Source organism: Amblyomma americanum, chromosome 1 (assembly GCF_052857255.1).
Source record: "Amblyomma americanum isolate KBUSLIRL-KWMA chromosome 1, ASM5285725v1, whole genome shotgun sequence".
Taxonomy (NCBI): Eukaryota; Metazoa; Arthropoda; class Arachnida; order Ixodida; family Ixodidae; genus Amblyomma; species Amblyomma americanum.
In genome coordinates this window covers 433,091,099-433,119,021 of record NC_135497.1, presented here as the reverse complement: position 1 = coordinate 433,119,021, position 27,923 = coordinate 433,091,099, and the positions used below count along the sequence as shown (strand labels likewise).

The window sequence follows — 27,923 nt, the reverse complement described above, 5'->3', positions numbered from 1 at the left end:
TAGGTTTAAAACATTGCTGGTGGTTTGGCTGTGGTTAACCCTGGTCGAAAGCGAAAAGCTGCATCTATAAATAAAAATTGGTTTTTGGGGAAAGGAAATGGCCCAGCATCTGTCGCAAATATCAACTTACACCTGAACCGCGCCATGAGGGAAGGGATAAAGGAGGGAGTAGAAGAATAAAGAGCTGCCGTAGTAGAGGGCTCCGGAATAATTTTTACCACCTGAGGATTTTTAACGTGCACTGACATCGCACAGCAAACGGGCGCCTTAGCGTATTGCCTCCATCAAAACGCGGGCGCCGCGGTCGGGTTCGAATCCGGGAACTCCGGATCAGATAGCCGAGCGCCTTATAACCACTGAGCCACTGCCGCGGGTTAGCTGCATCTGCCTGGCTACTTTTCTCGACCACCTGGGGACCTTTAACGTGCACTGACATCGCACAGCACAAGGGCGTGTTTGGAACCGGATTTGGTTCCATATCTCCGCATACAACGAGCAATAATCCAGTTGTAAATATCGCCTAAGCTATAATAAATATATACTGTCTGGTGTGAGCGCCTTTAATCTCGTTCCGATGAAAGCAAGATGTTTAACAAATAAAAAAATGCCTAGTACTGTGTGTGTGTCAGTATGGTTATCTATGAAAATCGCCAGTTGCTCGACCAAAGCTGCGTCTCCCTGGCTACGGTGTGGTCGAGCAACTGGCGGTTTACATAGTTAGCCATACTGACACACACAGAGTGGTAGACATTTTTTTAATTGCTGAACATTTTGCTTTCTTCGAAATGACATTAATGGCGCTCGTTCAAGATAGTATATATTTAATATAGCTTCGGTGATATATACAACTGTATTACTGTTCGTTGTATGCGGAGATATGGGACCAAACCCGGTTCGAAAAACACCCGTGTGCTGTGCGATGTCAGTGCACGTTAAATATTCCCAGGTGGTCGAAATTATTCGGGAGACCTCCACTACGGCACCACTTTCTTCCTTTCTTCTTTCACTCGATCCTTTATTCCTTTTCTTACGGCGCGGTTCTGGTGTCTGCCGCTATGTGAGACAGATATTGAGCCATTTCCTTTCCCTAAACAAGCAATGTTCAACGAGGCGCACACCCCGCAGATAATTTCAGAAAGCAAAATTGAAAAATAAATTATTTTCGAGGAAAGGAAATGGCACAATGTGAGACAGCAGTCATTTCGTTTCTTTGAAACCAACTTTATTTCATTTTCCTTCCATTACGGGCGCGGCATGGGGGTCCATCGAGATATGTGAGACACGCGTAATTTGCTTTCCTTAAAGCCAATTTTCAGTTCATTTTCCTTCCTTATGGGCGTAAATAGTTTGTGTATATTACCTCTCCTACACTCCTCTCTTCCTGTCCTCTCACCTCTTTCATTTAATTTCTCCTTTCTGCCTGCTATCCTTTATTTCCGCTGCCCCAGCTTAGGTGCTTCAGTATTGATGGCAGAGGCCAATGCTAGCAAAAATCTTTTCCTTCCTTTTTATTATTATTTTCATAAAACCACTTAATACTACTACTTTACGGGCGCGGTTCAGCTGTCTGTCTCCACGGCAGGCGTCGCATCGATTACAACAAGCGTTCCGCTGAACGCATCGAAGTGCCCTGGCGTTTTGTGAAAAAATTGGGTTTTGGGGAAAGGATATGATGCGATATCTGTCTCATATATAGGCGGACACCTGAACTGCGCCGTAAGGGAAGGGATAAAGAAGGGAGTGAAAGAAGAAAGAGGTGCCGCAGTGGAGGCCTACGGAATAATTTCGACCACCTGGGGATCTTTAAAGTGCATTGACATCGCACAGCACACGGGCGCCTTGGCGTTTCGCCTCCATGGAAACGCAGCCTCCGCGGTCGGGTTCGAACATTACACCCTGAACAGCTTTCAGGCCTGCGCCCAATATTTTGACGTCACATCCGGCAGGCTGACATTTGCAGAAGCCGCATCGCCAGCGACATGATTTTAGTCCCTGCTGTTCTTCCTTTCACGCTCCCTGCGCCGCGCGGGCCGGTTGGTTGCAGCGGCGTGGTCGCGTTGGTCGTCTCTCGTCGTTGTTTTGCGGAAATTTTGTTTCCGTGTGCGATGTGCAGTGGATACTAAAATGCCGAACAAGTGTTGTGTACCGGGGTGGACCGGCAATTACGATACGGGCAGGAACATACAAGTGTTTTCTTTCCCAAAAGACGACGACAGTTTCAAGAAGTGGTTACGCACCATTCCAAGGAAGGACTTCGTGCCCACTTCGTACACTAAGGTAAGTAATGTTTATGTTACTGTTATGTGCTCCTGGTTGCTTTTACTTAATTGGCACGTTTATTGTGATACTTCCGAAGCCGAGATAGATTGAGTGTGGCCACATTTCTTTGCTGCAAACACGCTTATAGATAAAGGGGCTAGCATTAGGCTATTTTAATAAGTGGATTCTGGGATCTTTGCGAAACGTTTGTACGTTTGTGCAGGTTTGCGCCAATCAGTTCGACGCTTCATGCATCGAGACGGCGACGCCGTACATGGATCCAAGGACAGGAATTGTTCTTACAGTTCGATTGCCAGTACCGCGGTTGCGCCGTGGATCGGTGCCTAGCGTATTTCCCAACTGCCCTTCGTACCTTTCAGCACCAGACAACAGCGAGAGAGAAGCACCTGATGCTAAGAGCAGACAACTAGAAGCTTCCCAATACGCCTGTGCGGTCAAAGGATCACTGGCGTCATATGAAGCGGAGCAGTAGAGAGACCAATTTTCGTCACTCGAAGAACTAAAGGCGCGCCTGCAAGTGGCCTCAGTGTCAGTGCAGTGAACTGCGATTCAAAAACAAAAATGTACGATGGTTTTGAACATCACCAACGATCGTGAACCTTGGTTGAAGGCGTCATTGACAGTGTTCGAAAACCTCCACGTCTCAGCCTGCTACCAAGGATCCGCGATCAAGAACCTTGGTAGCGCTGTTGTACCAGACTCGGTTTGCAAAGTAAGCTCCTTGCTGGAAATTTTGAACAACCTGTGCATGCTGTCTGACGAGTCTGGCGAGCGTTGTAGTTGTCGCCACCTGTCGCTTGCAGTAAATTCCCTTCTAAACAACTTGGAAGCAAGCATTAATGAAAACAAGAAAGGGGCTGTGAAATTTTTAAAGGAACAGCTAACACTGCTCTCTGCAGAGCGTATTCAGTACAGCACACAGGTAATGGTGTTTGCATGCATTCTCCACACAACATCGCCGCATGCCTACAATTATTTGAGAAAAACAAGTACACTAGCCTTGCCCCATCCGAGCACTATTAGGAAAGTGTGCTCATCTGTACAAATGTGCCCAGAAATTGATTCTAGTGATGTAACTTTTCTTCAGTATGTTTCCCATAGATTTGCACATCAGCAGTCACATGAAAAGACAGTGACGTTGATGCTTGACGAAATTCATATCGAGCCTTGTTTTGATTATAAAGGGGGCGGCATATGTGGTGCTGCATTGAATTCCAGCGAGGCAGCCACATCTGTATACGTGTTTATGATACAATGTCTGCTGAGCTCATTCAAGGAGGTAGCACACATTCTTCTGGTAAAAACCATACAGGGCGAGCAACTTCATGCCATACTGAAGAAGGTGATCATACGCTTAGAGGAGATTGGGTACAGGGTCATAGCCGTTGTTTGTGACAGTAACTCTCTAAACAGAAAGGTAATGAAGACATTTCTGCCAAAGCCAATGCTTCGTCATGTTTATCCACATCCGGCAGATCCAGATCGGCCATTATTTTATGTGGTAGATGCTGTACATCTTTTGAAGTGTATCAGAAACAATTGGCTGAATCAGAAAAATGCGGGCACTTGCTTTTTCTACCCACGCTTTGAGCTTCTTTAAAGCAATGATGTTCGTCCTGAATGCAAAATGACTGCCTCATTTATTAATTTTACAGATTTACATAGAGAGGAGTCATCTCTACTGATAAAGTCTGGGCATGGCTTGACATCCAAGGCACTTAATCGAGCAACTTGGAACGACAAATTTGAAGCTGGTACTGCAGGTTTTTAATCCGCACGTAGCCACAACCCTGGCAGCTCGCAGTGGCGAAGCCGATTTTAATCATGCGGCAGCAAAAGCAGATTTCATCAAAATCGTTCTTCGATGGTGGAGTATTGTCAACGTGAAAACGTCAAATAAAGGCTTCCATCATCGTACTGTTTACGAAGAACCCATGTCTTGCAGTACAGATGACCCAAAAGTAGCTTTTATGAATGATTTCATTACCTGGCTTGATGTCTGGAAATTTTATGGGCATGACACTGGAGTCCTTACCCAGGACACATTGAGTGCCCTAAGGCTATCTGCTCAATCTTTACTGGCATTGAGAAAGTACTGCATAAGTGAACGTCATTTTAAGTACGTCCTACTAGGGAAAGGTCAAACGAATCCTCTCTAGAGTCGTTTTGGACAGTACCGTCAAATGGCTGGTGGGCAGTACCACATATCTGCTCGACAGCTTTGTGAGGCAGAGGGCAGGATTCGCCTTAAAAATGCCCTGCCAAAGATGAGCCGTGATGACTTCAGAAACATCGAAGATACGAACAGTGTCAGAGATGTAGAAACCTCCTTTAGTGTTTAAATTGTAGACGCTGACCTAGATGCACTCAGAGAACGAATGCCAGCTATTGGGTATGTTGGCGAGTGTTGTGCGCATGCTACAATGAAAGTTTTAAAGTGTGAAAGTTGCCGAGGACACTTGCTTGTTACCGGAAGTGAGACGGAAATGGAAGAAGACACCCATTCCTTAATCGCACAACTGGAACGAGGTGGACTCAAGTTTCCCTCTGCCCTTGTGATTACAATAGTCATGTACACGGAGGTTGTAGTTACAAAGCTTGTGACACAAAGTGCCTACACACAATTTCGCCATGGGCACAACCAAAGAAATGTCTTTCGGCAACTGACGCTCAACTCTCTACCGAGGCTTGAGGACATAGATTCATGTGAAAATGGGCATGCCTACGAGCTCCTTGTCACACTTGTTGCAAACTGTGCAGCAAACATAATGCTTAAGAACTTATGCAAACAAAGGAATGATCAACTTCATATTATAAAAGAACAGAAGGAAAAAACAGAAAATCCCAAATCTTTCTTGAAAAGTAATTTTCTATAACTTGTACACTGCACATTAAATTACTTTAAATTGCACTGCAGGTATTTTATTGCAGTTTCCTCATGTGATTTCTTTGGCGAACTTCTGCCTGTTGTAGTGCAATGAGTCTTCATTGGTTTGCGTCATGCATGCTTTCTGGTTCAGAGTTTAAATGACAGTTCTTTGTTTTTAATCTGAAATTTTAAATTGTTTTGGCAATTAAGTGCAATGTTGTTTTTTTTACTGAGCTGAACTTCAGACAGTGCCTGCTGTGGTAGGTGTATGACTTATTTGTCATACCTTTTGTCTGTATGTGCTCTCCTTGTGCAGTGTCTATTATTGTACTATTGTTGCAGTGTCTATTATGTATTATTGTATTAGTGTTTATATTATGGTGCAACGCAGTTTGTGCAGTAGATTCCTTGTGTATTCCTTTACCTGCAGCAGTGAAATAAGTGGTTCTTTGAGTCACTTGTTTATTATAACCTAGTCCACAGTTTAGTCACAAGTGTGTTTAATGTACGGTGGTTTCTTTCCATGTCTTCTCACTCTACAAAGTAATATGTTGTGTTTTATGCCATTGAAGGGCGGCCACCTACTCTGAAAAATGGATGAAATAATATTTTCTTCTAACCTACAGTTAAGATGCGAGTATGGTTTTCGTTTTCTACCTCTTAGCATTGCAATGTGCTATGTTCTGCTTCCTCTCATTCATCTGAAACTCGTACCGTGCCACAGGGCCTACTTTAATATTCAGATTGGTATTGTAACTGTGTGTATCTCTTATCGGTGCAACTTGTTTCGGCTGTCAGTTTACGATTTTATAGCACGCAGTATAAAAGGCAACATCTGTCTACATTACAGCGCAATATCGTTTTCTGTTCGTCCTGTATTTTGGCCGCGAACGATGTGTAGTCGTAAATATCTGTAAATATGCATACAGACAGAGTATGCTGTGATAAATAAATATGTATAATTCTGTCTGTAATCTTAATTACATGCCTGCGCCCTGATAAATCGCGCGGACCTGGCGGTTGATGAGCCTGTCTGTGGCATCAGTTCCCGCGAGGCGAGTGCGCGGCAGTCGCTCGCGGCCCTCAGCCGGCGCGCAGTGACGTCGTTGGCGTCGCGTCACGTGACGCGCAGGCCTGAAAGCTGTTCAGGGGGTAATGGTTTGAACCAGGAGCTCCGGATCAGTAGCCGAGTGCCCTAACCACTGAGCCACCGCGGCGGCAGAACCCACTTTCATGACCTGCGCATGCGATGCCGGCAGATGCTTTCCGGCTTGACCGGAGGTCAAAGTCAAAGGTCAAACTCGAGAAAGTTGGTGTAACAGCCGCTGGTGTCGCTGCTGTAGCTGACGTCATGTGTCGAACCTGACTACCACTAATAATAATAATAATAATAATAATAATATTAATAATAATAATAAGAAAATTTTTATTTCATTTCTCTTTCTCTCTACCTACATTCCAGGTGAAACTTGCGACCACCGTGAACTCTAGCTACATTCAAGATCTAACTTGCGGCCCCGCTGACGGGTCGAAAAACTGGCGTAGTGAAGCTTTTCGCTTAAAAAATAGAATTTTGCAATAAATACCGAAACGAACTTGACCGCACGGGCCACGTCGCGTTGGGGAGATCTCTGATGGAAGGAGGCAGCAGTCGAACGGAAGCAGAATCAACAGTGCGTCAGAGAGGGGATTGGGAGAGTGGACTCGCGCGATCACCGCCTATGCGGTGGCGCTGCGGTCGTTTTTATGATGGGCTCGCAGGAGTCGTTTGCTGCTCCCTGCTTCAGGAGCCTCAGCAGATGGCTGCTCGCGCACGTACTAAAACGTATTTAAGGAATACAAACGTAGTCTTCGCAGTGATGTCTTTTGGATTACTGAAATAAGATGGTTCGGTAGTATATATAACCACAATTTTACCTGGGCACGTTAACCTTGCGTTGGGAAGCGGCTGGTGACATTTGCATGAGATGCGCATGGAAGGAAATAGACTGCTTTCAAACGCAGCGGTTTACATAAACAAGTTGTTGCAACTGCCGTTCCCATATTATTTTATCATGATGTGTTACTACTTAACTGAAGGAAGAAATGGCTGCAAAATAAAAACAAAAAAGAGGAATGGGTCTTCATTTTTAAAAATTTGTTTAATAAGTTTCAGTTGCTGAAAATCGTTTCACGGCGAGCTGGTCAAGATTAGCCGGCTTCAAGCTTTAAGAACACACATCTAGGAACAATTCGGACCCATATAACGTAACCCAGAAGTGGTTTTTCTTTTAGAGCCTTTATTGTTGCATTGCTTTATCGAAGTGACGCCCGCGCAAGACAATGGGCGAAGGAAGCACAAAATGAGGAAGAAGCTCGTGCGAAAGCTAGCGCCTTAGTTTGAGGAGCTTTCTGTGTTGTAAATTGTTATAAAAAATCGACAGTTTCTTTAGAACAAGTTTTCATACATTTCTAACCTTATGTCGCTTCCTTCTTTAGAGCCACCAATCTTCCAATCACTTTTTGCTGACTTCCACCGCGGATTTATTTACATAAGCATTATTATCTCTAAACCCTAGGGCCTCAGGAAGAGCGACTGTGCCTATATCGACATTCGGATGGATACCATCTCTTTGAGTATGAGGTGTGGTGGTGGTGGTGGTAGTGGTTTTATTAAAAATAATAGTAAATTGTTTCTAGATTCACCACACACCACACATGTGTCATCGTTGGCAAATTTCTTTGTTGTAGCTGCGCGTTTTAAGACATCGTGACCTAGCTTCAAAGAGCAGGGTGCTGCCTCTTGACTTATCACAGAACGCTTCCTTCCTGATCTCCCGTTTCGAGTATCGATATAGTTCTACACTGTTGTTGTTTTCTCATTGAAATATTCCAATTTTTACCTTCCGTGTTTTTAACCTATCGTTTAATGCACTTTCTTTTCCTGTCCTCGAGTCCCGCGTACTTACTGGTTGGTTTCGAATTTTTTCCTCCGCAATTATCAGTCAGGCTCTTTCTTTATAAGTATTTAAATATCTTAGCTGCCCACCTGTTACCGTCCAATTTCCTCCGGCGTTCTTCATATAGTAATACTCTGAGCTTCGTGTGCTCCGAACGATGCCCAGCCTATATCCCCCCGTACTTCCTCGTTTGTGATTTTGCTGGGGGCACCTAGTGCTCATCTACTAACGGCTCTCTGATTTCCTTCTGATTTCGACTGAACTTCTGCCCTTAAACACAAAACAGCGTTCCTGAAGGCAAGCCGTTGCACCATTATTTCTTTCCAAATACCTCTCAGTACTTCATATTTGTTGTATCTCCATAATGCCCTGTGTTCCATTATACCGGCATCTCTTCGCCCTTTTGCCCTAAGAGATTGTTCGTGCTTTTCTGTGTATACCATGCCCTCGTTTACCCATACAATGATATATTTATATTCAGCCATTGTGGCTATATCATGACCTTGTATTGTGAGCACATGATCAGTTGCATGATTTAAAATCATCACAACTGACCTAGGTGTACGAGAACTGAAACCTTGATCGTATTATTCGTCTCCACTAATATTAACGAGAGTTTGCAAATCTTCCTGGATACCTGCTAACAGTACAATATCAACCGTATATATTAAACTCGGGGGCCGCTGCTCAACAACCCTTCAACCTAAACTGTACAACAGATTATAACCCAGATTTCTTCCTTGTAGTCTTCTTTAGGTATTTCTCATATAAAGCACGAACAACAGCGGTGATAGAGGACAAGCTCGCCTTAAGCCTTGGAGTTTCTTGACAGTTGCCGTATTTTTATCCCTACCCATGTAATTTCATCTTTATTATCTGGGGATAACTCCTGTAGAAAATCAATTACCTCATGACCGATACCTTCACCTTTCAATATGTTCCACAGAAGTTCCATGTTCACATTTTCGCATGCACTGCTTTTTGTACTGGAAGTCTAAATACGTAGGTCTTTTTCTGCCTTATTCTTTTCTATGCAGTGTTTAAGCTCCCTCATTTGGGGAGATTACCCTGTCGTCATTCCGAAATGACTCACTATAAGTGATGTAATGCAGTTCACAGCATTGTCTCCCTCTCAACATTTGCCCTCAACATCTTGAATCTGTTCCTGATTTCTTTGATTCATTTCACCCAGCCAGCTTATGTGGTTCCAGAATTTTCTTGGCCCCCTTAAGATGCATCGCAAACCAGAGCCAGCCAGCGATCAGAGGGCTGTTTTATTTTAGCCTGTACGAGAACTTGCGCTTGCTGTTTCTTTTGTCAATAAGATTGCATTTTTGGCCTATTTCTTATTTAGGTAACTGCGCACTGTTTGCTTCATTGTGTTCTCTTGGAGCCACCCGTCGTTGCTCAGTGGCCTCCGTAATTGCCTTATTCCACCAGCTTCGTGGTTTCCTGTTTCCTCTCCAGCGGTTTACCCTTTTACTTGTTTAATTTTTGCATTGATTAGCAGTTCTGATCATAATCGCTGTTTTCCATGGGGCGTTTTTTTATTGCTGCCCCTATGCCAGCAGCTATTTGCGCTAATTGTTAGTCGTTTAATTTTCCGTTCGCTTTTTGACTTCTCTGCATTGCTCTTTTAAACAGGGCTCCCAGCTGTAGTTTAATACGCTTATGATCACTTCCCAGGCTGTACTTCACCTCTTCGTCTGTTTCCATTATTGCGAGCTTGATATACATCCTCTGCGACATGAGGCAGTAGCCAAGAGTCGACTGCCTGTTACGGAATTCTCAAGTGATTTGTCCCTCATACTTAGTTTGCCTAGTTACAATAACCAGGTGGTGTCGCTCACAGAAGTCTAGCATTAACTTCCCGTTAGAATGTGCGCATTAGTTCAGATCCTGGAAGTGACCATTCATGTCACCCAGCAGAAAAATATCGACACCGTATCAAAACTGCTTTATATCGTCATTGAGACACTTAACTGTAGTTAAGTGCCTATAGACTCTTATTTTCTCTCTTATTATTCTTATCCTATTATTCGTATTATAAGAGTCTATGGACTTATTTTCTTGCAAGCATTTGTCTCCTGTCCCAGAATATACATCCCTAGCTATATCTTCTTACCAGAAATTGTACCTGATGCCCAGACATGTTCTTTGCAAGTTGACTTTATTATTTGCCAATGTGTTCCTTGATGCATCAGCATACCTACCCCTCCTCCCGCCCTCTCTGTTGCTGTTCTGTTGCTCCCTTCCCAGATGTTTCCATCAATAAACGGTGGATCTTCCAGATACTTGAGATTTGATTCGATTTACTGTTTTTCGTTTTGACAGTACAAAGACTGCAAATCGAGGGAGAGCATGCGAAAGGCGTCTAGAAACGCCTGACAGAGGCTTCCCTCCCCATGTAAAATAAAACAAAGTGGCACTTGGCAGTGGTACAAAATTTTCATAAGTAAACAAAGTACAATTCAGCGGATATAGTGACGACGAAACGATGATATCAGTCATGCATAATGCTAACCGCAACACAAGTAACCTGATTAGGTCGAGAAGACACCACAATTATCTAATCTTGATGAATTATCTGACGTGTCTCGCATAGCGCGTACTCTCCTACATCTTCGTCCCTTAAAGGGACTATGCAAAGAATTCAAAGTCGCTTGTAAATGTTTTCAATGTTTAGAAATGATGCTAATGAGCATTCACACCAAGCATAAGCCTTCGGAACTGAGCTGGCAATTTATTATAATAAAAATACGTGTTTTTTAAAATTCGCGGGCTGATTGGTGTGCTCGTAGTGACCGATTTTGGAACTAAAATCGTGGAAGAACAACGTCACTGTACCATGACGTCGCCAGGCCACCACACGCTGTCATTCGCTGGAGCCACGGCAGCCACGACGTCACGGGCACACTTCCGGTAGCCGTGAAAATCGTCTGTTCGTGCCGCCGCGCGACCCTCTCGGGCAAGCCAACACCACCTAGACTTTTTAAGGCCTCTCCACGTTTGCGTGACGTCACCGCACTGCGATGACCCAGCAGGTTCGGCTTCCGCGCTCGCAAGCATTTCGCGCATTTCAAAGTGCTGATTATGTCTCTCGAAAAGAAAATTACTTTTTTTTTAAATCGTGTTTTGCTTGCCCACACCCTAACCGAATGTTTTTTTTGTTCTTGTTTCTTTGAAAGTATAAGCAGTTACATTTTAGCAGACTTTTACTGACTTTATATCAAAGCGCGCATGTGTGAGGATACGTTCGTAATATTTTTTTTATTGAAAATGAACAACGCAAAGGACTTTCACAAGTATTTTATTTTCAGATGAGAAACACGATCAGTAGGAGTAGGAGGTAAGGAAACTGTTACAGCACTGAATCATAAAATGCAGTAAGTGAAGCCAACAACAGAAAAGCTGGAAACAGAAAGCAAACAAAAGAAAATATGCAGAATATATAATAATACAACGCAAAAACTGGTTTCGAAACTAAAAAAAACTAACAAAAACAGTCACAAGCACACAGAGTAGTCAATTCTTCAATGTCTTCAATTTTCTCTCTTTTTCTTTTGCAGCCTTTTCAACTATAAGTTGATAATTTTTTCTTTTACAATGGTTATTAGAAGCGTGTTTGCTGCTGCACTTAGGACATAGTGCATTACCAACTGTGGAGTGTGCCCATTCTCACACATCAAAGTCAATGCCGTCGTTTAACACATCATGTGTGAGTGCCAAGAGAGCCTCCTTTCGATTTGGTAGTGCATGAAACTGTGTCGCATGCTGTTCACTTCTCAGTTTGTCAAGAACTATCTCAGCAGTAAGAACAGCATTTACTATGGCAGGCTGTGGAAACTTGATACTACCACGAGTCATGGCCTTGACTAACTCCCCACCTTCTACTTCAATTTCATCTTCTAGCATTAAATTTTCTTTGCAAGTCATGCATGACAGCTTTTTGAACGCAGCGTGGGCACAATAGCAAGCAACGTAAGTGGTTGCTGGCAGATTTGGCGCCTTCGCATAATCGTCGTCCGTTACCTCAATGTCAAACACTTCAAGTACTGCATCGTTTACTGCCACCGCATCTGTTGCAGCCTCAAACTCTGGGAGCTCCAGAATGTTCTGCAGACGAAGCTTTCGCTCCGACTCATAGACTTGTCTTATGGAAATGTGGTATTGCGCCCCGGAGAGTTGGCAGTATTTGCCAAACCTCTCTTCCAAGCAATCAGTCTGAAACTTTCCTAAAAGTACATACTCGAAGTTCATTTCATCTAGGCAATACCTAGTCACCTTTACCAAGGTGTCTGTCGTGAGTCGGAGCGCACTGTGAGTCTCTCTTGTAAGTATGCCCGTGTCAAATTTGAGAGACTGCCACAGATCTAGCCACTCCACTATACTTAACAGAAACTGGATCTGTGGACTTGATGCTGATGTAATCGGTGACTGCAGCTCATCACGAAGTCGAGTACCCTTGTTGCATGTCTTTACATTTACAATGTTCCACCACTTTGTTATTGTTTCAAGGAACTGTGCAGTACCAGACACATGATCTAGCTCAAGTCTGGCCCACATGCTCGCAGAGCTGCTGCCGTAGACGGGCTGAAAATCCTTAGCGCAAGCTTGACATTCTGTCGCTCAATATTCGATGGGTTCAGAGATTTAGACGAAAGTGTTGGTGCTGATTTAATCAGCTGACCCTGTTCTTTCGAGTGAAGTTCTCGAAGTGTTTTAAATGAAGCTGTAAGTATAGGTGGCTTTATATTAGGTCCTGTGGGGCTAGGAAAGAACATGCATGTTCCAGCATTTCGCTGATTGATCCAGTTATTCCTGACGCATTTTATTAAGTGTACAGGATCAATCAGAAAAAAGAGAGGACGTTTAGAGTCTGCAGGGTGTGGATACACACTCTGAAGTTTGCAGGGGGCCCCAAAAAGTGACATTGTTTTCCGGTTGATTGAGTTATTGTCAGCTATGACTGCGATTATACGCAACCCAACATGCTCTAGCTGAGTAATGATGCTATGAAGAATAGTGTGAAGCTGCTGTGCGTTGATGCGCTCTACTGGCAGTGTGTGCACAACATTCTTCTGACGCGAAAGCAAGCTTTGCATCATAAAAACATGGGCTGTTTTTGCTGCATTAGGGCTATTTGTAGCCGCACCAACAATTACTCCTCCCTTATAATCAAAATAAGGCTGCAGGTGAATTTCGTCCATCATGAGTACAATTTTTTCATGCTCCGTCATTGCTGCGACAAGCTTCTTTGCATACGATAGGAAAGAAGTGCCTTGCTGTTCAGCTGCCGGGCTTACGCTGTAGGAGTTACATATACGACGTATTGTAGATTGATGGGGTAATCTAAGGTTTCCGGAACGGTGAAGGAACCTATAAGCATGCGGAGAAACTGTAAATAAAATGCTTGAGAATACCAGCAACTCTGCAGAATACCGGGATGACCTGCTATACTTGACAAGAAGAGAAACTTGCTCTTTCAAAAAACTAACTGCATTGGGTTGTTCAACATCTGCCAGTTCACAATTTAAGGCATCTTCAAGCAGGGAAAGTGCCAAATTAAGCAAACCATCAATTTTTTCTTCATGCTTAGACAAATATTTTCCGTGAAACGACTCTACAGCATCCAGCAGACCTATCAAGCAACGGATATCATGTATTGTGTGAGGGATGGTATCTATGCCATCAATTGTAGTCAGCTGCACATTTCGGTAATGAACTTTCACCGTGAGGTTCTCTAAGACCGTGACTGACGACAAAACACGAGGGACGTCATCAACAGCAAGACTGAGAAAAAGGACGCTGGCAGGTCGAGAAATAACATTCCAAAAATCAGAAAGCTTGATTTGAGGAAGGCACTCCAGTAGAACTTGGAAAGTGTCAATCTTGTTCTTTGCTTCTTCCTCCTCGTGTGTCTGGAGTGACATGGCGATGGCATCTTGTAAAGAAGCTGCTTCAAGACGCATTCTCTTTTCAGTCGGTGCTTCTCGGGACGTAGTGGCGGGCGCAGAAAGGTACGCGGGACAGTTCGGGAATACACTGGGAATGGCGTCGGAGCTGAGACGAGCGATCTTCAATTTTGCCTCGACGACTTTGCCCGTTTTTGAGTCCACATACTTAAAAGAAGTCCGAATGTCTGATTCTTTAAAGTGCCGCTCGCAGACCTGCAAAGCCCAGCGCAGATAAGGTTAGCATATTTAAGATGATTAATTCCATGGGTGCAATAGCAATTAGCGCAGTGAAATATTTCAAATTTAGAATATTTCCAGCTCGCCCACTAGGCCATGTTGTAGCGCAATATGTACACACAGCTACGTCGCGGAATAAATATCACTCTTTTTCGACTTACCACTGAGCGCTTCCCGGGTTCGAAATCAGCACGTGGAATGGCTTTCAACCATTGCCTCCTTCTGTCAGCATCAGCTGGGAAAGTGAAGACGCGCACAGTCTTTTCTCCATCGTAATTCCCGCAGCAGCCGGGAACACAACAGTGTCCTGGCATTTTAACAAATGGCTCAGGAACTGTCACACGCGCACAGCACTTTCACAGACGTTTCCCAGGATTGCACTTCGAGTATTCACAGCCCGCAAGGAAGCTTCAGCAAATGACACAGAAAGAAAGAACGGCGGAGGAACAGCATGTAACACACGACACGTGCAGCACATGTACAAACACGACGGTAGTGATGTTTACAGCAATCGCGATGTCTCCTTTCAAATGATTGCTTTCAACAATTTACTAGAAAAACTGCACAAAGTAAGCTTTTAAAAGATTGAACAGTTTCCAGAAATGCGGACGAAGATTGTTACATTGAACCAGATATCTTTCATGTCTTTTAAAACGGTGAAATTCATTATCTTCAATTTGCTATACGCAAATACGCCTCGGAGTACTCCGCACTTCAACAATTTGAAACAGCGCGGGAGGAGAACGGCGGCAGCGGCCGCCAGAAGATGCTGCCGCAGCGGTCGGCGGTGGCTGCTCCCGCGTGGTAGTGCGGTGACGTCACGCGTCGGAGGAGAAATCGGGGAGAGGCCTAATAGTCCAGGTGGTGTTGGGCAAGCGCGGGCCAGGGCATTGCCTTCGCGCATATGGTTTCGACTTTCCTCGGCCGCCTCCTTCTGTCGGGAGTTCCGGAGCCTCCTCCCATTATCAGCGTCCCCCATCGTGACCTTTTATCTCCTCTTCCTGTCCCCCAGAGCAGAGTAGCAGGCCAGATATTTATTTTTCAGGCCAACCTCTCTGCTTTTCCTATCAATAAACCCTCTCTCTCTCCGGAGCCACTCGCCCGGCTCTTCGTGGGCACGCATAGGGCTCGATGCCCATCACGGCCCTAAGAGCGAGCAATCGCACTCGAGGTCCGGGCTTACTACTGCTAACTACAACAGACAAGCAAAGAAACCCGACGCACGCCGCAATCCAGGAAGGCGAAGAGAGACCCGAGAGATGCCGCCACGCCGCTGCTGCTGCTGCTGGGGGCTACGAGCGACAACCGGAAGTTGCAAAGCGAATGTCATCTGATGACGTATTCAAATGCGGGGCCCAGTCCCAGACCTGTTTTCTTTATTTTTTTCTGGTGCCCCGCGCGTACAAGTTGAGGGGGGAGAGGAGGAGCGTAATTTTTAATCGTCTATATCTTCGTTGTTATTGATGCTAGCTTAAAAATCCTTGCGTTGGGGTGACGAGTGATGAAATGCCAATCTCTCGTCTGCTGTTCGTAATCTCAATTAATTTATTGCATATTCCCTTTAACTGCTGTTCCATTTCTAACTATTTAGCTATCTTTCTACACCCCTGCATGTTTATATAACTGATCATGCTGTTAAATTTCTTTTAGTAGTTTTCTTCCTGGACTTCCTAGTGGCCATTTTTTGGGATCAGCCTCCATTGTTACACTTTAGACTTCACTTATACCTATCCCTACTTCTGAGCCTTCGTGGACGCCCTAAAAATGGCTGCGGTTTAGCTGTGGTTAAACCTGGAGTGACACGAGAACTAGAGCTGGCCGAGTAGAGCTCGCTCAGTCGAATTAATAATAATAATAATAATTGGTTTTTAGGGGAAAGGAAATGGCGCAGTATCGGTCTCATATATCGTTGGACACCTGAACCGCGCCGTAAGGGAAGGGATAAAGGAGGGAGTGAAAGAAGAAAGGAAGAAGAGGTGCCGTAGTGGAGGGCTTCGGAATAATTTCGACCACCTGGGGATCTTTAACATGCACTGACATCGCACAGCACACGGGCGCCTTAGCGTTTTTCCTCTATGAAAACGCAGCCGCCGCGGTCGGGTTCGAACCCGGAACTCCGGATCAGTAGTGAGCGCCCTAACCACTGAGCCACCGCGGCGGAGCTCAGTCGAATTGCAAAGTCAGTATTTCGCCACTGCGTTGCGCTGGGCGTTACTTCTTCATCTTCGTCCTTGCACGTGGATTCACTCTCTCCCCCTTTCCCCTTTCCACTTCTCCCCCACTCGGCTTCGACTGCGCGCTGCGCCGCCGGCAGCTGCCACGATGGCCACGGCGCCGCCACGCTGAAGGCCCGAAATGCTAGTGTAATGTAGGCGGGTGGTGCAAACACCAGCTGCGTGCTCTGACGTTACTCCGCGCGTGCGCACAACTGAGGAGGCGGGCGGCGAGGCTCGCGGCGCGCGCACCGGCTGCGGGCTATGATGTAACTCCGCGCATGCGCACAGCTGGCAGAGCGGTGGTGCCAGGACTCAGCACGCAGCCACGCTGACCTCGCGAAGTGACTGCCGTAGTGTAGCTATCGCTACAAAAACCTATTGCTCGGCCTGCCAGGCGGCAGCCAATATCTGCTCCTACCCTCCCAGGAAAATGGATGCCATCTCGTGTAAATCCTCTGCCAAAGCCTGTTCTATGCACTTCCCTGTTTATGTCTGCCTTTTCAAATCCTTTCTCAAGGCTTAACTTTTTTGTCTCGATTAACAGTCGCCTTGTCCTTGGCAACCTCTCTGTTACGTCATTGCACCTGCGGTATTGTGCACACCACGATCTGCATTTACTGTGGTATTGCCCTTATATGGTCAACTCCCTCAGCTAACTTTTCCGCTATTTGTGAGGCGTCACCATTCAGGACACAATTTAGTCCCGCCGCTACCACTACCAAATTACGCCCTTCAATATTCCCAGAAAGTTCGCTTTTGTCTCTCTCAGTAGGATGTCCATTGTCCTCTTTGGAATACCCCAACTGCTACCCGCCTATCACCCTTTACACATCCATTGTAGCTCCTTTGCACCGCCTCATGTTTGAGTCACCAGCTATAAGAACCCTCCCTCCAAAAGTTCGGATTCTGCTGCCTCTGCTCAGTGAATGTGACCTAATTCTTAGGTAGTCAACGGCCTGACGGAATCCCGTCTGGTCGAGATGGTACATATTAGTAACTCGCACTGACCAAAAATAATGGCGGAATGACGTTTCTAATTCGTTGTGCTCAGCTTGTTCCCCTTCTCTCCATCGACTCCAGACTTCCTAGCTGCCACGTGTGGGTAGCTGTTCCTGGCTGACCTACTTTCTTATCGCTGTCCATGCAAGGGAGGGCCTAATCAACGTGAATCCACGTGCTGGCACTGGAATGTCCGCCACTGCGGCTTCTGATGGCTGTAGGCAATTTTGGTTCCAACTGACCAAACTATTCTTGAAGTTTTCGCTTCTCTGCCCCTTCTACCTGTTGCTCTCTTTCTAGAGCATCCATACGTAAAACAGTTTTGGCGTTTTCTTGGTCAATCCTGTCCAGGCGTCCACTTGATACGCAGTATATGCACATAAAATCCATGCTTTTTGCGTCCTCTACCAATTCAAACCAAATTTCCTTCAAATTCACCGACGCCTCACACTCCTTGCATTTAACCTTCAGTTGCTTGACCATTTTAGCAGCACTCGGTTATATCTACCACAAAATGCTAGAATATTCACAGACTAAAGAACCAAAAACTTGGAAATAAAATTCTGCCAAACGCAAATGCCGATCACATAGAAAAGGAATAACAGTCTTTTGAAAATAGTGAACTCAGTAATGAGGACGATAATCCATAGCTGCCGGCCAGAAAAGACAGGGCGTTAGGTCACGGACCTAAATTCTGCCCTTAAGCCTGCACTTCGCCTAACTTGACTAAATCTAAACACACATTACTTTCCAAATATTAAAGAAAAGAACTGATCTGTTTGACGCAGTCACGTTGCCCACGCAGTCGTCAGCGAGTCCGGTCACGATCACTACGCGTAATCCGAAGAGCACCGAAACATGCGTCCGCACCGCACGGCTGTCATCTAGAAGACCACTGTCGACTGCAGCGCCACCTTTCTTTAATAGCATGCCAGTTGACAATAGCACCGCTTCGCCATCGTCGTGCCCCGTGGCTAACGTCTTTCAAGTAGGTGCTTGTCGTGCAGCCAGCTCTTTGCTGTGTATTACGTTGTTACAATGCAGGTTATAGTGTTTTTATGACATCACAGAGCCGGGAGATGAAGCTGCAGCGATAGTCGACGCTTTGTAAGCGAGCGCTTTAAGGCTCCCGTTTAGCGGAAGACGCGGTGTCGGCGTTGTGGCCATAAACCCATCTCAGCGTGGATATCTTGCATGAAAATAGTTGAAAAAAGAACTTGTAATCAGATCGGCGCATGTCTCAATTACAGCTAAAAATGATAGGTAACCTTCAAATGATGAGGTATTTCAGAGGCTTTTCGCTATTCGCAGGCGAGCTGAACGGAAATATTTGTGCACCAAAAACATTAAAGACCCTGCCGACGGGCACAACGCTATATTCGCCGCTATGTGGATAAACTCAGCCGGCAAAGATGGCGTGACTTTTTTTTCTACGCTGGATGTGCGCCAGCAAGTAACGAAAATTTGGCGGATCGTTAGAGGTATGCTTCACCCCTTCACCCCTTCACAGCTTCACCCCTTCGCTGCACTTTCTCTGCATGAACGAAAATCTCTGAAAGAAAGATCTGATGAATAATTCAGAATACAATCAGCGGGGTCAGGGCCTTCGATACTCTCTGCAGATGGTGAATCAGGAATCCCACAGGCAGCAGTCCCAACGTAGGACTTGCTTTTCACAATTGAAGAGCTATCGACAGCTATCGCGAAATCAAACAGAGGCAGGTCTCCTGGTCACGGTGAAGTGACCTATCACGCAATCGCAATCGTCTGTCTTCGAGCTCTCTTGACAGACTCATCTGCTGTACTTTCGCAGAGCGCAGCGAACTCTTGACACCCTGTTGAGCCTGTCAACTTTCAACTGACTCACGAACCACCTTTGCAGGCTGATTGTGTTCGAAACTGGTTTTGCCCCGGAGGGCGCAGCGGGGTTCTTGTAGCTTCTTCCAAGCATACACCCCTGAGGAAGCCAGGCGCCGGGCCGGGGGACGCATGTACCCATTTTTACCGGTGGGTTGCCGGCGGTGGGTTTCCAACCAGCCACCTTCCGCAGCTGAGGCGGACGCCCAAGCCCCTAGACCACAACTGCGGTGACGCAACTGCGGTGATGGAAACGCAACACTTGGTTCTTCGAAAGCCGAAGTGAGTATCCCCACGAATTAACGGGTTTCGTCAGAACAGGTCTGCTACCGACAATGACACCGCTCTCGTCTAATCTTTGGAAGAGTACCTTCACGCTGACGACCTGCCGACAGATGTTTCGTTGACATCAAGGGCGCTTTTGACTGTTTTTCATCATGCAGTTCTCGCGGCCTTGGCTAGTGTTGGCCTCAGAGGAAAGCTCTAAAAATGGATCGCAGACTATTCAAAAGAACGTACCTCAGGGAGTGGTGCTAAGCCCTGTCCTATTCAATATTACCCGTACAAACCTAACAGAAACCTTCCGCGAATGGTGTGCATAACGATTTATGCAGATGACACCTGCACCTGGAATGCGTTACGTTCGCGCTATATTACCGTGCAACGTCTTCAGAGGTCGTTAGTGCACATCACGATGTACCTGGGCCCTGGAGCAGAAAAAATTTCTTGGGGCTTCTACGAGAAAAAGTATGACTAGATATCCGCTCCGCTTAGGTGGATGGTCGCTACATATTATGTACGATCACAGCCATTCCTAGGTGTTGCGACAGAGAGTAATCTCTTGTGGTCATCTCAGATCAGAAAACTTCGCGAGAGGATCACTGCAGCATCGCAAGTTTTCATGTTCATGGCGGGGGCACGGTGGGGCAGCAACTGCCGTTCAATGGTTCTGCTTGAAAAAGCCTACGTTGAAGGAACCTCGCTGTTGTCTTCCGGTGCTTCAAATATTATCTCTAAGAAGCAAGAAGATTTTCGAGGCCGCGCGGAGCAACTGCCTGCGGACCTGCCTTGGCCTCCCAAAGGGTTCCTCCGCATCAGGCACGGTACCGGAAGCAGGCTGTCTCCCGCCTGATGTGATTTCCGCCCAGGAAACTACGCGTACCTATCTCCGCCATGCGATCCAAGAGAAGAAGCATTTCCAACACAGTGTCAACCTAACTGTGACAGCAACTTTGGCTGTGGTCAAGCTATGCAGCTTCTGTTCCTCCCCAATATTAATCAGCAACAGAAGCTACTGCATCTGAACTTCCCCCCTGGGCACTCTCGCCTCTGAAGGTGAAGAGCCGCATACCACAGGCAGCGCTTCCGCAAGCTACTCTAGCCTACTTAGCTGAAGAGTATACACAGCACACACACATCTTCACCGACGGTACAACTACTCAACAAACCTCTTCCTGTGGTCTTTGTGGCATCCCTACAAGCCGTGTCCTTTCTTACCGGCTGCAGTGGAAGACATTCTCTACGACAGCTGAGCTTCACGGTATTAAAGAAACTGTTTCCTATATGCTGCGCCAAACCCCCGGCCGATGGGTTATCTTTGAGACTCCAAAGCATCCCTGCAGATCCTGTCTAACGTGCTGAAGAGCACTAATACTCAGCCCATTTCCCTTGACATCGGGTATCTACATGATTTGGCTATTGTCGCAGACCCCTGGATAACATTTAAGTGGATACTAGCACACTGTGACTTTCTGGTCAATGACAAACGGATGAAGCAGCCCGTAAAGGCAACCAGCTTCGGAGATACATTCGAACCTTATTCACGAAATATGATGCGTCCCAAACGGCTACAACATTTGCTTCCGCAGAAACGTATCGGCTCCAGAGCATGTCGACAGAACAAGACCAATTTCTGTACTCAGTCGATCCACACCTCAGACCTGGACGCCCACCCAGAATTCCTCGCCACCTGGAAACATTTTATCACCGACTTCGTCTGAACGCTGCATTTACAAGCGGCTTGCGATACTTTTTCGGTCAAATGAAGAGTCAGCTTTGTGACAACCGCGGCTCGATCGAAAGTCTAGAACATGTCCTGCTTAAGTGCCCTGCGTATGCTGACGAGCGTGCATACTATGAACAGAGCACGAAGAAGCTCTCCGCACTTCCTCTAACAATGGACAGTGTTTTAGGTTCCTTAGCCTGCGGTAGGCAACAGAGACATGCGATGAACTTTTTTTGCATATCTAAAGGGCATTGGGCATCTTGACGAGCGGCGACCACCGGAAAACCCTCGTAACCTGATGTACGTTGCAGCCCCAAGAGGTGGCGCGAGCAGTGTGAAGTTTACTCATTGCGGACCTTAACTGCGTTCGGGTGGAACGCCCCTTCAGGGCCACACGATTCTGTGAGCGTGCAGTGAGCACTTATCAATCTGCGTTATATATAAACAACAGGATGTGCATAACTACAGTGTGGAAGAGTTCAATGACAACAATATGGAAACTGTGTTGTGATAAATGTGTGAATGGGAATAAAGAACAGCAGCTGTGCGCCAAGACTACTCGCAGAAGGAGGCCATTAACGCCATCACTTCATATCTTCAAGGCGAAGCTTACGGTTCCGCCTAATTTTTGTGTTCGCGACTGCGGTGCTCAAATACATCAGCGATGGCGCACGTTTTACCCGCTATATTTAGATGGTCAAGGTTGTTTGTGCCTCCCAGCAGGCTGTGCCTGGCCCAAGCGTGACACACAAGGCGTGACCTGTGGGTCTGACTTACTGGCGAACTCTGGCCAAACTAGTGAAGGCTGAAAGCTCAAGAAATAAATTCAGTGTCGTACGCAAAGGCGACAGTAGCAGCAGCAGCAGCCGCTCGTACCATTGCTTCCAGCGACAGCAACCGCCAATATGACCGACTAGAGCCGTTTAATGACATGACTGACGAAAAGTTCCGGCATCATTTTCCCCTGTAGAAAACGTCGCTGCTCTGCCTTTGCGACGAGATAGGTGGCGACCTACGCCTGCGGAGACTGCGCGCGGGTCTCATTAGCTCATCGTCGACGAAGAAGACTTCTACGCTTTCCGATTCTATAGCACCGGTAGTTTCCAGGGAAGCATCGGTTCATACAACCGTGAGCCGCTGTATAAGGGGCAACTCCGACGGGCTTATCGACGCTGATGTACAGAAGCAATGACTCGCTCGTCCTAAGACTGCGGCCTCGCATGCTTATATTAAGGAACGTCTCCATCCTTTCGTTGCGGCTGCATCACGCACGTCGCGGGAGGTCTCGACGGCACATACAATGCAACAAAGGACCCTTCAAAGTCAAACGCAGGCATAGCCTAAGAATCAATGAGATTACCTTGTGCGACCGAGGAAGTCTACAACAAAAGGAGTAACCAAGTTTTAGATGATTTTGACTTGAGGTGGATTGCTCAAATGTCCTGTCATATTACGTATCAATATTTTGCGCAGTGTTGAAGTATTCATAGCTCAACAATACAGTTGCAGAACCACCGCTCCAGAGAAATCACGCGCGCCATATGCCAGTTGACACGGCAAGAGGAAGCTGGAATTTCTGCGTGAATTTGAAAACCACCCCAGCTGATGACGCGACTGTAGCGTGCCTTCGCGGAGAAACAAAAAATATAATAAATTAAAAATAAATCTATAGTGCCTTAAATGCACAGCTTGCACAGTACAACAATGCTTAGCATGTGCGAATAAGCCCGCAATAAAAATGCACTAAAAGCATTTTTCTTTGGAACTTACTTGCAGAAGTAATGCACTCGGTGCAACGGTAAACAAATGAAAGAAGGCACCCACTGTTTTTTCCCTTGAGTCGAACATTGTCGACAGCAATGAAGTCATCAGGTGACCTCCAAGTTAGTTAATCCCAGAGTGACGAATAACCCAAAGAAACTGCATGCTTGCTGAGGGTTGAGTTTCATGTCTTAATATCGTAAGTTCATTCATATTAATGCGTTGTCAGGGCTCGGGGAGATTCCGAGTTTCGCTAAACTCGGGACATCCTGCGTATAGCCCCAAATCCCTTGAAAACATTGCAGCGGAATAACGCGACGCCGTATACAAGGGACCGGGAGAGCAGGTAACGTATTGCGATCGACGGGACTGCTGCAAGTGGCCCTCAAGGACGCCGACAGGCAAACAGAACACGCCCACGATGTAGGCTGTGTTACATGTGGAATGGCTTTGTGGGATACTGTACATCGCGCATCGAAACTATTTAACGAGGAAACCCAAGGAAGGGCAGTCCAGTGGCATACGGCTTCGGGAAGCAACGAAGTGCGAAGCTTCAGGCAGGACGGGGAGCGGGAATACGAAGGTCGCCCCAACCACGAAGATCGCACCCGCGAATCGGCGGAAAGACGAGAGGACACCGAAGTGCGTGCTTAGGGAGGCGATCTACAGTCCAGCTCATAATCAGGGAGGCGTCGCTCCCTCTTCTTGACGGCGATGAAAGTGAAGGACGTCAGGCCTCCTCTGGAACCCGGTGGGTCGGCTGCAGCCACCCAGAGGAAGCGCTTCTACCAATCGAGCGAGGCAAGCAACCAGGCCACCGTGCTGTACTCAGCTACAAGCGAGGACTCCTCGGCGGACTACAGGTTCGTCCCAGTGATGATCAAGAAAGCCAAGAGAAGACTGCGTAAGATTGAGGACTCGTCCTCATCAAGTACATCTACCGTCATCACGACGAGTGGTGCATTGGCGCATAGTCCTCTTTGCTCCTTAAACGCCCACCGACAACCTGAACCTGCTGAACAGACAAGCTACATTGGTGTTTCTCGAGGCTGGCGTCCCGGGGGTGATCAAGGACGTCAGGATCAAAAGCCGAAGGAACCTCCTTGCCATCGATGTAACGGAGCGGAGTGCCTTGGAAAGTCTAGCCACCATCATGAAGATCGAAGGCATTCCCGTCCGCTCTCTTGTTCTTGAAAGCAATGGCCCAACCGCTGGCGTCATTTACGACATCGATGCGAACATCTTTGACTCCGACCTGCCGATACTCATTAAACCAGCGACGAACAGCATCAAAATAACCAAGGTTCAGCGCCTCGGCAAGTCAAGGCGCGTCAAGATCACTTTTAAGGGCGACTGTATTCCATCGCACGTGAAGGTTGGCCACTTTCGACATGCAGTTCGCCCATTCGTCCTGAAGCCGCTTCAGTGTCGGAAGTGCATGAAAATTGGACATGTAAGTGGTATTTGTAATAACATCATAACGTGTCCGCGCCGCTCTGAATAACATAGCGGTGACAGTTGCCACGCTACCGCCTTGAAGTGCGCCAACTGCCGTGGCCCTCATGACGCTTCTTCGAAAGTCTGTCCCCGCCTGAAGGAAGAGCGGGCGGTGTTTAAGCAAATGGTGCGAGACCATTCAGTGCACAGAGAGGCCGCAGCTACGGTGCGTCGGCGTGGTTCTCGAAGCCGACGGTCTACTAGAAAAAAGGCTGACAGAGGCAGGGAAGACCCCATCGCTCTTGCTACTTGTCCTCCCCCACCACTGAGTAATGTAAGCCCGGTGACTGGTGAAGCCGGAACCAGTTCTTCAGAGGTGACATGGCCACCATTGCCGCAGCCACGCTCGACCTTGGTGTCCGAGCATGCACCACGCCTCCACTGTTCCATGCCTACAGCTGAGCGAATCCGAGGCAGAGATTTAGCCCCAGGTGAGGAAGTGCAGGTGTTCGCCATCTTGAGGTTCCTTATGAACCCCATGCGTGTGATGCTGCGTAGCTTTCACTCGGCAGCAGCACGGAATGCATTACAGGTACTGGACGTGCTAAATCCAGTCCTTGCAGCTTTCCAGTAGCAGACACAATGGCTCTCCGAGCATAACCATTTGAAAGCCAAGTCAGAGAAGCATCCATTTTTTAATGGAATGCTCTTGGACTCAATTCCTGCATTTCAGACATACGTCGCGAATACGTCTATAAACACATATTTCCAATCCTTGTGATTTGTGAGCCCAATTTACAAAATCCCATCCAAATTTCTGGCTATGAAGCGTCTGTATCCTCCACGCAGAGGAAATAGTAATGTCATCCTCTACATTCGAAGGGAGCTTACTTATGTGCACCATATGGTTCCCCCTCACAACCATAACCAGTATCTCTGTTTAACGGTGAAAAGGCCCACCCGGACGTTTACGCTTGTGGGCGCTTACTTATCTCCAACGATAAGGTTCGACGTCGACAGACTGAGCGACTTGTTGGCTGTAACACCTGTGTCTTGTATCGTCACTGGTGATTTTAATGCGCATCACGCCATGTGGCGAGGCATCCGGATGAATGCGAAGGGAAGAAGTCTTGCCTGTTTCGCCTCTGACCCCGACCTACAATGCCTTAACGACGGTTCTCCAGCGTACATTCGCGGACTGTCTTACAGCAGTTGTCTGGACTTGGTGTTTGTGTCTCGATGCCTTGCGAGACGCGTCAGGTGGTTTGCTGACGTAGAAACGCACGGAAGTGACCACATCCCCACATATATTGTTGTTCCTGGTCTCGCTGAATGCAGATCTGCGAAAGGTTTGCAACGAATAGACTGGTCTATGTTTAAAACCTTCATGAAAGAAGCCTGCAGAGAAGACATTACAACAGGCGTTGAAGAGCGCATCAAGGAGGCTATGGAAGACGCGAGATTCTTCACTCCAATGCCAAAGTTCACAGACTTCAATGTGGAGCAGCAGCGCCTCCGATCACTTTGACGAAGAGCAGAGAGAAGATACAGGCGCACAAAGTCGCTGCACGAATTAAGGGATGCAAGGCGCGCACAGAGGAAAATCCAGCGCAGAATTCAAATCTTGCCGCCTTACCGTTAGAAGGCATTCTGTGAATTACTGGGATCGTACCGTCCAATCGAATTGGCTAGTTGTGTGGGAAAACTCATGAAAAGGATAGTACTTACGCGAATTGAGTGGTATCTGGAGCGCTATCAAATATACCCAGATGTAATGTCTGGGTTTCGGCTGGGACGTTTGTTTATTGATAGCGTGATGGACCTGGTGTCATCAGTCCAACACCAGAAGCATATGAAGTGCTTTACCGCGGCGCTGTTTCTCGGTGTTAAAGGGGCGTATGATAACGTCACTCATTAAGCTATTTTGGACTCTCTGGAAGCTGCAGAACTTTGTGGTCGCATGTTCTGCTGGATACGTAGTTATCTATCCAGCAGATCACTATTTATGCAGACTGATGATGGATCAACATCTTCACATTTAACTTCCCATGAGGTTCCACAGAGTGGAGTACTTAGCCCAACGCTTTTCAATCTTGCGCTTGTCGGCCATGTCGATGTACTACCGCAGTCGGCGAGAGTCTCAGTCTATGCAGACGATATTTGTATCTGGGCATCTGGAGTTACGCGACCACAATTTCAAGCAAGGCTTCAAAAGGTGGCAAGCATTCTTGCGGCCGACCTCCGCCTGGAGATTTCTACTGATAAATGTTCCGTTGTTGCCTTTACACGCAAGAGCATGCCCCATTACCCCGTACGCATAAATGGGGCAACAATATCCTACGAAAGAAGCCATCGCTTCATTAGAGTAATCATCGATTGTAATCTAACATGGAGCCCACATGTCACGTACATGAAAAGGCGACTGACATCGATCGTTCACGTTCTCTCCTTTCTTGGAGACAAGTCGTGGGGAGCATCAGTGCAGTCGATGCTCCAGCTCTACACTGCAGTATCCCTGCACTAGGAAACTAGAGGAAAACGAATATACGGTGTCTGCAAAGTGTTCAGGCTCTAGCTCTGCGGACGTGCCTAGGACTGCCAAAATGCGCGTCTAGAACCGCAACAGTACTCATCGCTCAGGAGAATCCAGTGACTGCCTATGTCACAGTCGAAGCCTTGAGAGCGCATATTTCATCACCTCTCTCGGATTCCCGCACACCATCTTGTCAGTCTTCCTGCTAACCGGCCGAGTACATCATTTGCGAAAATTACTGATGCACATTGCGTCCTACCAACCCAATTTACACCAGCTTCTAGACCATCTTCTCTATTATGGAGCCTGCACCAACCATACCGGACATCAAAAAGAAGGCTGATTTATTGCGGACAGCACTAAAACAGACCACTCTACAATATTTGCATGAGAAACACGGACACCGACTGCACGTATACACCGATCGCTCAGTGACCCCTTCGAGTTCCTCGGGCTCCATCAATACCCTTTGTTGGGCGAGTTGGCGCTCACGATAATCCATACCAGCGCGACAGAGGGGACCGAGAAGAGAAGACACAACACAGCGCTCTGTGTTCTGTCCTCTCTTCTCTGTCCCGTCTGTCGCGCTGTCATGGATTATCGGGCTCCGTTGTCCTCCCCGTGAGGACTATAGTTAAGAAATTGAAAACATCGCACCGGACTTCATTGACTGGTGCAGAACTTACTGCTGCTCGTTTCGCCATTGAGCATATCAATGGAGATATACCCCGGCAATGTTCTGTTTTCACTGCTTCAAAGGCAGCCCTCCAAGCATTACAATCTGCTCTTCGTCATGGGTCCCATGAACAACTTGTCGCAGAAATCCGAGAGCT

General features: G+C 46.8%; 1 protein-coding gene and 2 pseudogenes across 14 annotated transcripts in view; 2 read left to right on the top strand and 1 right to left on the bottom strand.

The window, feature by feature from the left end:
• The window catches only part of LOC144115886 (papilin-like), a 321,379-nt gene that overhangs the window by 63,206 nt on the left and 230,250 nt on the right, over positions 1 to 27,923 (top strand). The window lies entirely within an intron of this gene.
• LOC144115889 (uncharacterized) lies at positions 1,628 to 6,047 on the top strand (annotated as a pseudogene). Its single transcript, XR_013311592.1, has 3 exons — positions 1,628 to 2,277; positions 2,483 to 2,992; positions 3,936 to 6,047. The product of XR_013311592.1 is annotated as an uncharacterized LOC144115889 (transcript).
• Positions 11,403 to 15,266, bottom strand: LOC144115888 (uncharacterized; annotated as a pseudogene).